At 55.1% G+C, this 12,644-nt stretch overlaps 1 protein-coding gene across 1 annotated transcript in view; it reads right to left on the reverse strand.

The window, feature by feature from the left end:
* Positions 1-12,644, reverse strand: part of XPO6 (exportin 6) — a 143,799-nt gene that overhangs the window by 92,064 nt on the left and 39,091 nt on the right.

The raw sequence follows: 12,644 nt of genomic DNA on the forward strand, positions 1-12,644 counted from the left end.
CCACGGGGGTGAGAGGTGGGGGAGCGTGCAGCACATCACGGAGGGGAGGGGGGCGTGCAGCACATCACGGAGGGGAGGGGGCGAGCAGCACATCACGGAGGGGAGGGGGCGAGCAGCACATCACGGAGGGGAGGGGGCGAGCAGCACATCACGGAGGGGAGGGGGCGAGCAGCACATCACGGAGGGGAGGGGGCGAGCAGCACATCACGGAGGGGAGGGGGCGAGCAGCACATCACGGAGGGGAGGGGGCGAGCAGCACATCACGGAGGGGGAGGGGGCGAGCAGCACATCACGGAGGGGAGGGGGCGAGCAGCACATCACGGAGGGGAGGGGGCGAGCAGCACATCACGGAGGGGAGGGGGCGAGCAGCACATCACGGAGGGGAGGGGGGAGAGCAGCACATCACGGAGGGGAGGGGGCGAGCAGCACATCACGGAGGGGAGGGGGCGAGCAGCACATCACGGAGGGGAGGGGGCGAGCAGCACATCACGGAGGGGAGGGGGCGAGCAGCACATCACGGAGGGGAGGGGGCGAGCAGCACATCACGGAGGGGAGGGGGCGAGCAGCACATCACGGAGGGGAGGGGGCGAGCAGCACATCACGGAGGGGAGGGGGCGAGCAGCACATCACGGAGGGGAGGGGGCGAGCAGCACATCACGGAGGGGAGGGGGCGAGCAGCACATCACGGAGGGGAGGGGGCGAGCAGCACATCACGGAGGGGAGGGGCCGGGCAGCACATCACGGAGGGAGCGGTGGCACTATGACAGATGGAGGAGGACAGGGATCGTGCAGCACATCACGGAGGGGAGGGGGCGGGCAACGATCATGAGGGGTGAGGGGCCGGGCAGCAGATTGGGGGGGGGGAGCGGTGGCACTGTGGCAGATGGAGGGGCGGCGGCGGCAGCGTATCGGGAGGTGTGGGGGTGAGGGTGCGGGCAGGAGATTGGGGAGACAGGTGGCAGATCGCGGAGGGCAGCGGCGGATCGGGACGCTTTTCGCCGGTTTCATACAGTGCAATGGCAGCGGCAACTTCCGAGTCCCATGCTCCGGTCTCATAACAGCATGGGACCGGAGCTTGTCGCCCTGCCATTGCACTGTGTACACTCACTGTGCTGGCGTGCTGCAGGGACGACAAGTGAAGCTGATGGGGGCGGTCACCGGCAACAGGTCCACTGTGATTGGAGAAATCGGTCACAAGGTCGATCTCTCCAATCAGAGCTACTGGAGCAGTGCTACAGCTGCACTGGCCAGGGCTGGATTTCAATGTTTCAGTCATTTTAAATGGCTGGAACATTACAGTGGCTGTGATTGGTTGAGCGGCGTTCATCAGCCAATCACAGCCTCCGTAGGTCCGGGTAGGAGGCACCACCCCTCCTAAGGTCAGGAACAGGTCTCGTCCTCCCCGAATCTTCGGTTTATGTTAACATATTGCAGTCACCGGAGGCTCCGGTGCCGCGATTCCGCCATGACGGAAAGATCCGTCCTTGGTCGTTAAGGCCCAGGGCACAAGGACGGATCTTTCCGTCCATGGTCGTGAAGGGGTTAAGGAGAGAGAGAGTGGAGTTTGGAGGTGAAGCTGACAGGTGTCGGAGCCCTTTTGCCTTGGCTAGGTGGCAGACAGTGGTCAGCGCCAGCAGGAATCGGCTGCCGGAAATCCGAGGTGGACCGGGACAGAGTTGTAGCCCACCGGTACCGACACCGGAGAACTGATGCGGAAACCGTGCACAAAGGGGGTACTTGGGGGTTAACATCCAGCTGCCAGCCCATCGCCCCCCGGGAGTCCCACAGCAGCAGCGGTGATGCTACATCTCACCACACACCGTGGGTGGCGTCACACACAGTTTTCAACAACCCCCGTACAAATACGTCCCTTCCTTTTTATTTGAAGTGTCCGCGTGACCCCCGGGTCCGGTAGAGTCCCTTGAGCCACACTGCGGATCCGGATCCGAGCAGCACCGGCTGCTGGCACGGGGGCGGCACACGCGCATCATGCACATGGGGCAACTGCACAGAATAGATGAGGCGCCAGACCGAGAGCAGCGACACCCTTCGGACCGGACTGCCCCGCTAGGTGAGTATAATGCGGTTTTCTACCTTCTACAGCGCGGCCTGGGCTCTTATATACAGTATTCTAGAATGCGATATATAGGGGATCACTGGTGGTGGCCGCAGCTCATAAAAGGACAAATCTGGAGACAGGTTCCCTTTACAGGGTCTCCCCACTTTCTAGGCACAGTGCTACAATGTCCTAAAGTGTTGTGACCCCCACTTCTAAAGTCTATAATATGGAGAAAGCTTCCCAATCGCTCCTCGTTTGCACAGGCCGTGACATCGCTCAGCGCCTGTGCAGAAGAGCCATTATAATGCCTTGCCGATCAGTGGCAGCAAGAGGCCTTAAAATGCAGTGGGGGGGGGGCAGCAAAAGAAGGGAATTTTGTTACTTACCGTAAATTCCTTTTCTTCTAGCTCCTATTGGGAGACCCAGACGATTGGGTGTATAGCACTGCCTCCGGAGGCCACACAAAGCAATTACACTAAAAAGTGTAAGGCCCCTCCCCTTCTGGCTATACACCCCCAGTGGGATCACTGGCTCACCAGTTTTAGTGCAAAAGCAAGAAGGAGGAAAGCCAATAACTGGTTTAAACAAATTCACTCCGAAGTAACGTCGGAGAACTGAAAACCATTCAACATGAACAACATGTGTACCCGAAAAACAACCAAAAATCCCGAAGGACAACAGGGCGGGTGCTGGGTCTCCCAATAGGAGCTAGAAGAAAAGGAATTTACGGTAAGTAACAAAATTCCCTTCTTCTTCGGCGCTCCATTGGGAGACCCAGACGATTGGGACGTCCAAAAGCTGTCCCTGGGTGGGTAAAGAAATACCTCATGTTAGAGCTGCAAAGACAGCCCTCCCCTACGGGGAGGCAACTGCCGCCTGCAGGACTCTTCTACCTAGGCTGGCGTCCGCCGAAGCATAGGTATGCACCTGATAATGTTTGGTGAAAGTGTGCAGACTCGACCAGGTAGCTGCCTGGCACACCTGTTGAGCCGTAGCCTGGTGTCGTAATGCCCAGGACGCACCCACGGCTCTGGTAGAATGGGCCTTCAGCCCTGATGGAACCGGAAGCCCAGCAGAACGGTAGGCTTCAAGAATTGGTTCTTTGATCCATCGAGCCAGGGTGGCCTTGGAAGCCTGCGACCCTTTGCGCTTACCAGCGACAAGGACAAAGAGTGCATCCGAACGGCGCAGGGGCGCCGTGCGGGAAATGTAGATTCTGAGTGCTCTCACCAGATCTAACAAATGTAAATCCTTCTCATAGCGATGAACTGCATGAGGACAAAAAGAAGGCAAAGAGATATCCTGATTAAGATGAAAATAGGATACCACCTTCGGGAGAAACTCCTGAATGGGGCGCAGCACTACCTTGTCCTGGTGGAAGACCATGAAGGGAGCCTTGGATGACAGCGCTGCTAGCTCAGACACTCTCCGAAGAGATGTGATCGCTACCAGAAAAGCCACTTTCTGTGATAGTCTAGAAAGTGAAACCTCCCTCAGAGGCTCGAAGGGCGGCTTCTGGAGGGCAACCAGTACCCTGTTCAGATCCCATGGATCTAACGGCCGCTTGTACGGGGGTACGATATGACAAACCCCCTGCAGGAACGTGCGTACCTTAGAAAGTCGTGCTAGACGCTTCTGAAAAAAGACGGATAGCGCCGAGACTTGCCCTTTAAGGGAGCCGAGCGACAAACCTTTTTCTAACCCAGATTGCAGGAAAGAAAGAAATGTAGGCAATGCAAATGGCCAGGGAGACACTCCCTGAGCAGAGCACCAGGATAAGAATATCCTCCACGTTCTGTGGTAGATCTTAGCGGACGTGGGCTTCCTAGCCTGTCTCATGGTGGCAACGACCCCTTGGGATAATCCTGAAGACGCTAGGATCCAGGACTCAATGGCCACACAGTCAGGTTCAGGGCCGCAGAATTCCGATGGAAAAACGGCCCTTGGGACAGCAAGTCTGGTCGGTCTGGTAGTGCCCACGGTTGGCCGACCGTGAGATGCCACAGATCCGGATACCACGCCCTCCTTGGCCAGTCTGGGGCGACGAGTATGACGCGGCTGCAGTCGGATCTGATCTTGCGTAGCACCCTGGGCAAGAGTGCCAGAGGTGGAAACACATAAGGGAGCCGGAACTGCGACCAATCTTGCACTAAGGCGTCTGCCGCCAGAGCTCTGTGATCGCGAGACCGTGCCATGAAGGTTGGGACCTTGTTGTTGTGCCGGGACGCCATTAAGTCGACGTCCGGCCTTCCCCAGCAGCGACAGATTTCCTGAAACACGTCCGGGTGAAGGGACCATTCCCCTGCGTCCATGCCCTGGCGACTGAGGAAGTCTGCTTCCCAGTTTTCTACGCCGGGGATGTGAACTGCGGATATGGTGGAGGCCGTGGCTTCCACCCACATCAGAATCCGCCGGACTTCCTGGAAGGCTTGCCGACTGCGTGTCCCCCCTTGGTGGTTGATGTATGCCACCGCTGTGGAGTTGTCCGACTGAATTCGGATCTGCCTTCCTTCCAGCCACTGCTGGAAGGCTAGTAGGGCAAGATACACTGCTCTGATTTCCAGAACATTGATCTGAAGGGTGGACTCCTGCTGGGTCCACGTACCCTGAGCCCTGTGGTGGAGAAAAACTGCTCCCCACCCTGACAGACTCGCGTCTGTCGTGACCACCGCCCAGGATGGTGGTAGGAAGGATCTTCCCTGTGATAATGAGGTGGGAAGAAGCCACCACTGCAGAGAGTCCTTGGCCGTCTGGGAAAGGGAGACTTTCCTGTCCAGGGATGTTGACTTCCCGTCCCATTGGCGGAGAATGTCCCATTGAAGTGGGCGCAGATGAAACTGCGCAAACGGAACCGCCTCCATTGCCGCCACCATCTTCCCGAGGAAGTGCATGAGGCGTCTTAAGGAGTGCGACTGACTTTGAAGGAGAGCCTGCACCCCAGTCTGTAGTGACCGCTGCTTGTCCAGCGGAAGTTTCACTATCGCTGAGAGAGTATGAAACTCCATGCCAAGATACGTCAGTGATTGGGTCGGTAACAGATTTGACTTTGAGAAGTTGATGATCCACCCGAACGTCTGGAGAGTCTCCAGTGCAACGTTCAGGCTGAGTTGGCATGCCTCCTGAGAGGGTGCCTTGACAAGTAGATCGTCCAAGTAAGGGATCACAGAGTGTCCCTGAGAGTGCAAGACTGCTACCACTGCCGCCATGACCTTGGTGAACACCCGTGGGGCTGTCGCCAGACCAAATGGCAGAGCTACGAACTGAAGATGGTCGTCTCCTATCACGAAGCGTAGAAAGCGTTGGTGCTCTGTAGCAATCGGCACGTGGAGATAAGCATCTTTGATGTCTATTGATGCTAGGAAATCTCCTTGAGACATTGAGGCAATGACTGAGCGGAGGGATTCCATCCGGAACCGCCTGGCGTTCACATGCTTGTTGAGCAGTTTTAGGTCCAGAACAGGACGGAATGAGCCGTCCTTTTTTGGCACCACAAAGAGATTGGAGTAAAAACCTTGTCCTTGTTCCCGAAGAGGAACAGGGACCACCACTCCTTCTGCTCTTAGAGAATGTACCGCCTGCAGAAGGGCATCTGCTCGGTCGGGATGTGGGGAAGTTCTGAAGAACCGAGGCGGAGGACGAGAACTGAACTCTATCCTGTACCCGTGAGACAAAATGTCTGTTACCCACCGGTCTTTGACCTGTGGCAGCCAAATGTCGCAAAAGCGGGAGAGCCTGCCACCGACCGAGGATGCGGAGGGAGGCGGCCGAAAGTCATGAGGCAGCCGCCTTGGAAGCGGTACCTCCGGTTGCTTTCTTGGGGCGTGAGTGAGTCCGCCAGGAATCAGAGCTCCTTTGCTCTTTCTGAGTCCCTTTGGACGAGGCGAATTGGGGCTTGCCCGAGCCTCGAAAGGACCGAAACTTTGACTGCCACTTCCTCTGTTGAGGTTTGCTTGATCTGGGCTGGGGTAAGGAAGAGTCCTTACCTTTGGACTGTTTAATGATTTCCGCCAATTGCTCACCAAACAGTCTGTCTCCAGATAATGGCAAGCTGGTTAAACATTTTTTAGAAGCAGAATCTGCTTTCCATTCTTTTAACCACAAGGCTCTGCGCAAAACTACAGAGTTGGCGGATGCCATTGAGGTACGGCTCGTAGAGTCTAGTACCGCATTGATAGCGTAGGTCGCAAACGCAGTCATTTGCGTAGTTAAGGACGCCACTTGCGGCACTGCTGGACTTAAGAAAGAGTCCACCTGTGCCAGACCAGCTGAAATAGCTTGGAGCGCCCACACGGCCGCGAATGCTGGAGCAAACGACGCGCCGATAGCTTCATAGACAGACTTTAACCAAAGGTCCATCTGTCTGTCATTGGCATCTTTAAGTGAAGCCCCATCCTCCACTGCAACTAAGGATCTAGCTGCAAGCCTGGATATTGGAGGGTCCACTTTTGGACACTGGGTCCAGCGTTTGACCACGTCAGGGGGAAAGGGATAACGTGTATCCTTCATACATTTGGAAAGAAGGGAATTTTGTTACTTACCGTAAATTCCTTTTCTTCTAGCTCTTATTGGGAGACCCAGACGATTGGGGTATAGCTACTTCCCTCTGGAGGCCACACAAAGCACTACATTAAAAGTGCAAGGCCCCTCCCCCTCTGGCTATACCCCCCCGTGGTATCACGGGTTCTCCAGTTTTAGTGCCAAAGCAAGAAGGAGGAAGCCAATAACTGGTTTAAACAAATTAACTCCGAATAACATCGGAGAACTGAAAAACCGTTCAACATGAACAACATGTGTACCCGCAAACAACAAAAAAACATCCCGAAGGACAACAGGGCGGGTGCTGGGTCTCCCAATAAGAGCTAGAAGAAAAGGAATTTACGGTAAGTAACAAAATTCCCTTCTTCTTCAGCGCTCTATTGGGAGACCCAGACGATTGGGACGTCCAAAAGCTGTCCCTGGGTGGGTAAATAAATACCTCATGTTAGAGCTGCAAAACAGCCCTCCCCTACGGGGGTGTCACTGCCGCCTGCAGGACTCTTCTACCTAAGCTGGCATCCGCCGAAGCATAGGTATGCACCTGATAATGCTTGGTGAAAGTGTGCAGACTGGACCAGGTAGCTGCCTGGCACACCTGTTGAGCCGAAGCCTGGTGACGTAATGCCCAGGACGCACCCACGGCTCTGGTGGAGTGGGCTTTTAGCCCCGAAGGAACCGGAAGCCCCGCAGAACGGTAGGCCTCTAGAATCGGTTCTTTGATCCATCGAGCCAGGGTGGCTTTAGAAGCCTGCAACCCCTTGCGCGGACCAGCGACAAGGACGAAAAGTGCATCGGCACGGCGTATGGGCGCCGTGCGGGAAATGTAGATTCTGAGTGCTCTCACCAGATCTAGCAAACGTAAGGCCTTTTCATACCGGTGAACCGGATGAGGGCAAAAAGAAGGCAAGGAAATATCCTGATTAAGATGAAAAGAGGATACGACCTTAGGGAGAAACTCCGGAATGGGGCGCAGCACAACCTTGTCCTGGTGGAACACCAGGAAGGGAGCCTTAGATGACAGAGCTGCCAGCTCAGACACTCGCCGAAGCGATGTGATTGCAACAAGAAACGCCACTTTCTGCGACAGCCGAGAAAAGGAAACTTCCTTCAGAGGCTCGAAGGGCGGCTTCTGGAGAGCAACTAGTACCCTGTTCAGATCCCATGGATCTAACGGTCGCTTGTACGGGGGCACAATATGACAGACCCCCTGCAGGAACGTGCGCACCTTAGGAAGACGTGCTAGACGCTTCTGAAAAAACACGGATAGTGCCGAAACTTGCCCTTTAAGGGAACTGAGCGACAAGCCCTTTTCTAACCCCGATTGCAGGAAGGAAAGAAACTTGGGCAATGCAAATGGCCAGGGAGACACTCCCTGAGCAGAGCACCAGGATAAGAAAATCTTCCACGTTCTGTGGTAGATCTTAGCCGAATTCGACTTTCTAGCTTGTCTCATTGTGGCAATGACTCCCTGAGATAATCCAGCAGATGCTAGGATCCAGGACTCAATGGCCACACAGTCAGGTTCAGGGCCGCAGAATTCTGATGGAAAAACGGCCCTTGGGACAGTAAGTCTGGTCGGTCTGGCAGTGACCACGGTCGACCGATCGTGAGATGCCACAGATCCGGATACCACGACCTCCTCGGCCAGTCTGGAGCGACGAGTATGACGCGGCATGCATGTAATGGCTGCCGGCGTCTCGAGAGAGGAAGGGGGGCGGGCCCTGGGCGTTCCTGGCCAAGAGCGGGAAGCCTGCTTCCCTCTGTGCATAGTGTGAGGGCTGGAGCATGTAAATCAGGCTCCAGCCCTCGTCGCTGCTTGCGAACAGCGTCTCTCCCCTACCCTGAATGACAGGGTGGGGGCGGGAACGAAACGGAGCTGCCGGCGTCCTAGGCCCCAAAAAGCCGGGGACTAAAGTTATAACCGCCGCCGCCGTAAAAGCGCGGACGGCGGATCCCCGGCGCACCACAAGTCACAGCAGCGCCGCCCGGTCCAGAGGGGGTCGGCGCTGCGTTCCCAAACACAAACAATCCCCCAGTAATCTGTAGGGACACCAACTCCACGTTGCGGTCCCCGGCGCACTATAACACCCAGCCAGCCCGGAGTGTGTCTGTGCCTGCCGGGGACACAGAGTACCTGTAAGATGCAGGGCCCTGTCCCTGATCGTACTCCTGCTCCGAATCCATCAGGTTCTAATGGGTCTGTGGATGGAGCCCGGCATCAGAGCTGAGAGGCCGGCAGGATCCCACTTCCACAGAGCCCTACAAGGGGATGTGGAAGGAAAACAGCATGTCAGGCTCCAGCCCTGTACCAGCAATAGGTACCTCAACCTTACAACACCATCCAGGGGTGAGAAGGGAGCATGCTGGGGACACTATATGTGTCCTCTTTTCTTCCATCCGAAACAGTCAGCAGCTACTGCTGACTAAAATCTGTGGAGCTATGCATGGAATGTCTGACCTCCTTCGCACACAAAGCTAAAACTGGAGAACCCGTGATACCACGGGGGGGGTATAGCCAGAGGGGGAGGGGCCTTGCACTTTTAATGTAGTGCTTTGTGTGGCCTCCAGAGGGCAGTAGCTATACCCCAATCGTCTGGGTCTCCCAATAGAGCGCTGAAGAAAACGCTTGTCCGGATAAGCATGGTGTTTCTGGATTGATTCCCTGAAGTCAGAGTGGTCCAGAAAAGTACTCAATTTTCGCTTGGGATACAGGAAATGGAATTTCTCCTGCTGGGCAGCTGCCTCCTCTGCTGAAGGGGCTGGTGGAGAAATATCCAACAGCCTATTGATGGCCGCTATAAGGTCATTTACCATGGCGTCACCATCTGGCGTATCCAAATTGAGTGCGGTGTCAGGACCAGACTCCTGATCACCCACCTCTGTCTCATCATATAGAGACCCTTCTCGCTGAGACCCTGACCCGCGTGACGACGTGGAGGGTCTCTCCCAGCGAGCTCGCTTAGGCGGCCTGGGACTGTCATCAGAGTCAGAGCCCTCAGCCTGTGATGCCTGGGACCCCCTTGAAGTACGGATTAGTTCCAACTGAGGGGGACCTGGGAACATAGCCACAGCAGTGTCCATGGTCTGAGCAACTGGCCTGGACTGCAAGGTCTCCAGGATTTTTGTCATAGTCACAGACATTTTATCAGCAAAGACTGCAAATTCTGTCCCCGTCACCGGGGCAGGGTTCACAGGCGTCTCTGCCTGGGCTACCACCACCATATGCTCTGGCTGACGAAGTGCCACTGGGACTGAACATTGCACACAATGAGAGTCGTTGGAGCCTGCTGGTAGATTAGCCCCACATGCTGTACAAGCAGTGTATACAGCCCGTGCCTTGGCACCCTTGCGTTTTGTGGATGACATGTTGCTGTCTCCTCAGAGCAATATAGGGGTATACAGCCAAGAAGCGACCGTACAGTGCAGTATATATATATATATATATATATCTGGTACAGGAAAAAGTACACCAATACACACTGTGGCACTAGTGGGGCCAGCACTAATGTGCTGCTTACCGCCCGCCAACGCGGGTGTGTGGTCGCCAGAAATCCCTAGTCTGGGTCTCCCAGAGCCTGTGTCCGTCCTCCAGCCAGACTGCATGCAGGAATGGCTGCCGGCGTCCTGTGGAGGGGGGGGCGGGCCCTGGGCGTGCTCAGACCAAAAGCGGGAAACCTGCGTCCCACTGTGCCTAGTGAGAGGGCTGGAGCATGTAAATAAGGCTCCAGCCCTCGGCGCTGACGATTGCACAGCGTCTGTCCCATTCCCTGATTGACAGGGAGGGGACGGGAACGAAGCGGAGCTAGGCCGCAAAAGCCGGGGACTAAATTTATAAGCGCCGCCGCCGTAAAAGCGCGGTCGGCGCTAAGTCCCCGGCGCACTACAAGTCCCAGCCGCGCCGCCGCTCCGAGAGTGGCCGGCGCGGTAGTTCCCAGCACATGAATCCACACAGCTAAGCTGCTGTGACTCAAACCCCAGCGTGGAGCGCTACTGTCCCCGGCGCACTAACACACCCAGCAAGTCTGGCGTGTGCGTGCCTGTCTGTACGGGGACACAGAGTACCTGAAAGTTGCAGGGCCTTGTCCCTGAACGGTACCCCGGCTCCTTATCCAGCAGGTTCAATGGGTCTGTGGACGGAGCCCGGCCTCAGGGCTTGGAGGCCGGTAAGATCCCACTTCCTCAGAGCCCCTCAGGGGGATGGGGAAGGAAAACAGCATGTGGGCTCCAGCCTCCGTACCCGCAATGGGTACCTCAACCTTACAAACCACAAGTGGGGTAAGAAGGGAGCATGCTGGGGGCCCCATATGGGCCCTCTTTTCTTCCATCCGACATAGTCAGCAGCTACTGCTGACTAAACAGTGGAGCTATGCGTGGATGTCTGACCTCCTTCGCACAAAGCAGAAAACTGGTGAGCCAGTGATCCCACTGGGGGTGTATAGCCAGAAGGGGAGGGGCCTTACACTTTTTAGTGTAATTGCTTTGTGTGGCCTCCGGAGGCAGTGCTATACACCCAATCGTCTGGGTCTCCCAATGGAGCGCCGAAGAAAGCAAAAAATAAAAACAAAAAACACAATATTGTTAAAGGCACTGTAGCAATTTGGCTAAGAGGACATCCCTTTAAATAGTTAAATCACTTAAAGGGAATCTGTCACCAGGTTTTTGCTCCCCCATCTGAGAGCAGCATAATATAGAGACAGAGACCCTGATTCCAGCGATGTGTCACTTACTGAGCTGTGTGCTGTCATTTTGATAAAATCAATGTTTTCTCTGCTGCACATCTAGCAGTTACACAGAGCTCATGAATATATGCTGGACTACCTGCAGCATGCCAAGTAGTCCGGTAATGATAATTGCTTTCTGATTAACCCTAGAACGTGAAACCATAGAAGAAGGGAATTTTGTTACTTACCGTAAATTCCTTTTCTTCTAGCTCTTATTGGGAGACCCAGACGATTGGGTGTATAGCACTGCCTCCGGAGGCCACACAAAGCAATTACACTAAAAAGTGTAAGGCCCCTCCCCTTCTGGCTATACACCCCCAGTGGGATCACTGGCTCACCAGTTTTAGTGCAAAAGCAAGAAGGAGGAAAGCCAATAACTGGTTTAAACAAATTCTCTCCGAGTAACATCGGAGAACTGAAAACCGTTCAACATGAACAACATGTGTACCCGCAAACAAACCAATAATCCCGAAGGACAACAGGGCGGGTGCTGGGTCTCCCAATAGGAGCTAGAAGAAAAGGAATTTACGGTAAGTAACAAAATTCCCTTTTTCTTCAGCGCTCTATTGGGAGACCCAGACGATTGGGACGTCCAAAAGCTGTCCCTGGGTGGGTAAAGAAATACCTCATGTTAGGGCTGCAAAACAGCCCTCCCCTACGGGGATGTCACTGCCGCCTGCAGGACTCTTCTACCTAGGCTGGCGTCCGCCGAAGCATAGGTATGCACCTGATAATGTTTGGTGAAAGTGTGCAGACTCGACCAGGTAGCTGCCTGGCACACCTGTTGAGCCGTAGCCTGGTGTCGTAATGCCCAGGATGCACCCACGGCTCTGGTAGAATGGGCCTTCAGCCCTGATGGAACCGGAAGCCCAGCAGAACGGTAGGCTTCAAGAATTGGTTCTTTGATCCATCGAGCCAGGGTGGCCTTAGAAGCCTGCGACCCTTTGCGCTGACCAGCGACAAGGACAAAGAGTGCATCCGAACGGCGCAAGGGCGCCGTGCGGGAAATGTAGATTCTGAGTGCTCTCACCAGATCTAACAAATGTAAATCTTTCTCATACCGATGAACTGCATGAGGACAAAACGAAGGCAAAGAGATATCCTGATTAAGATGAAAAGAGGATACCACCTTCGGGAGAAACTCCTGAATGGGACGCAGCACTACCTTGTCCTGGTGGAAGACCAGGAAGGGAGCCTTGGATGATAGTGCTGCCAGCTCAGACACTCTCCGAAGAGATGTGATCGCTACCAGAAAAGCCACTTTCTGTGATAGTCTAGAAACTGAAACCTCCCTCAGAGGCTCGAAGGGCGGCTTCTGGAGGGCAACT

The sequence above is a fragment of the Anomaloglossus baeobatrachus genome, chromosome 7, assembly GCF_048569485.1.
Source record: "Anomaloglossus baeobatrachus isolate aAnoBae1 chromosome 7, aAnoBae1.hap1, whole genome shotgun sequence".
Taxonomy (NCBI): Eukaryota; Metazoa; Chordata; class Amphibia; order Anura; family Aromobatidae; genus Anomaloglossus; species Anomaloglossus baeobatrachus.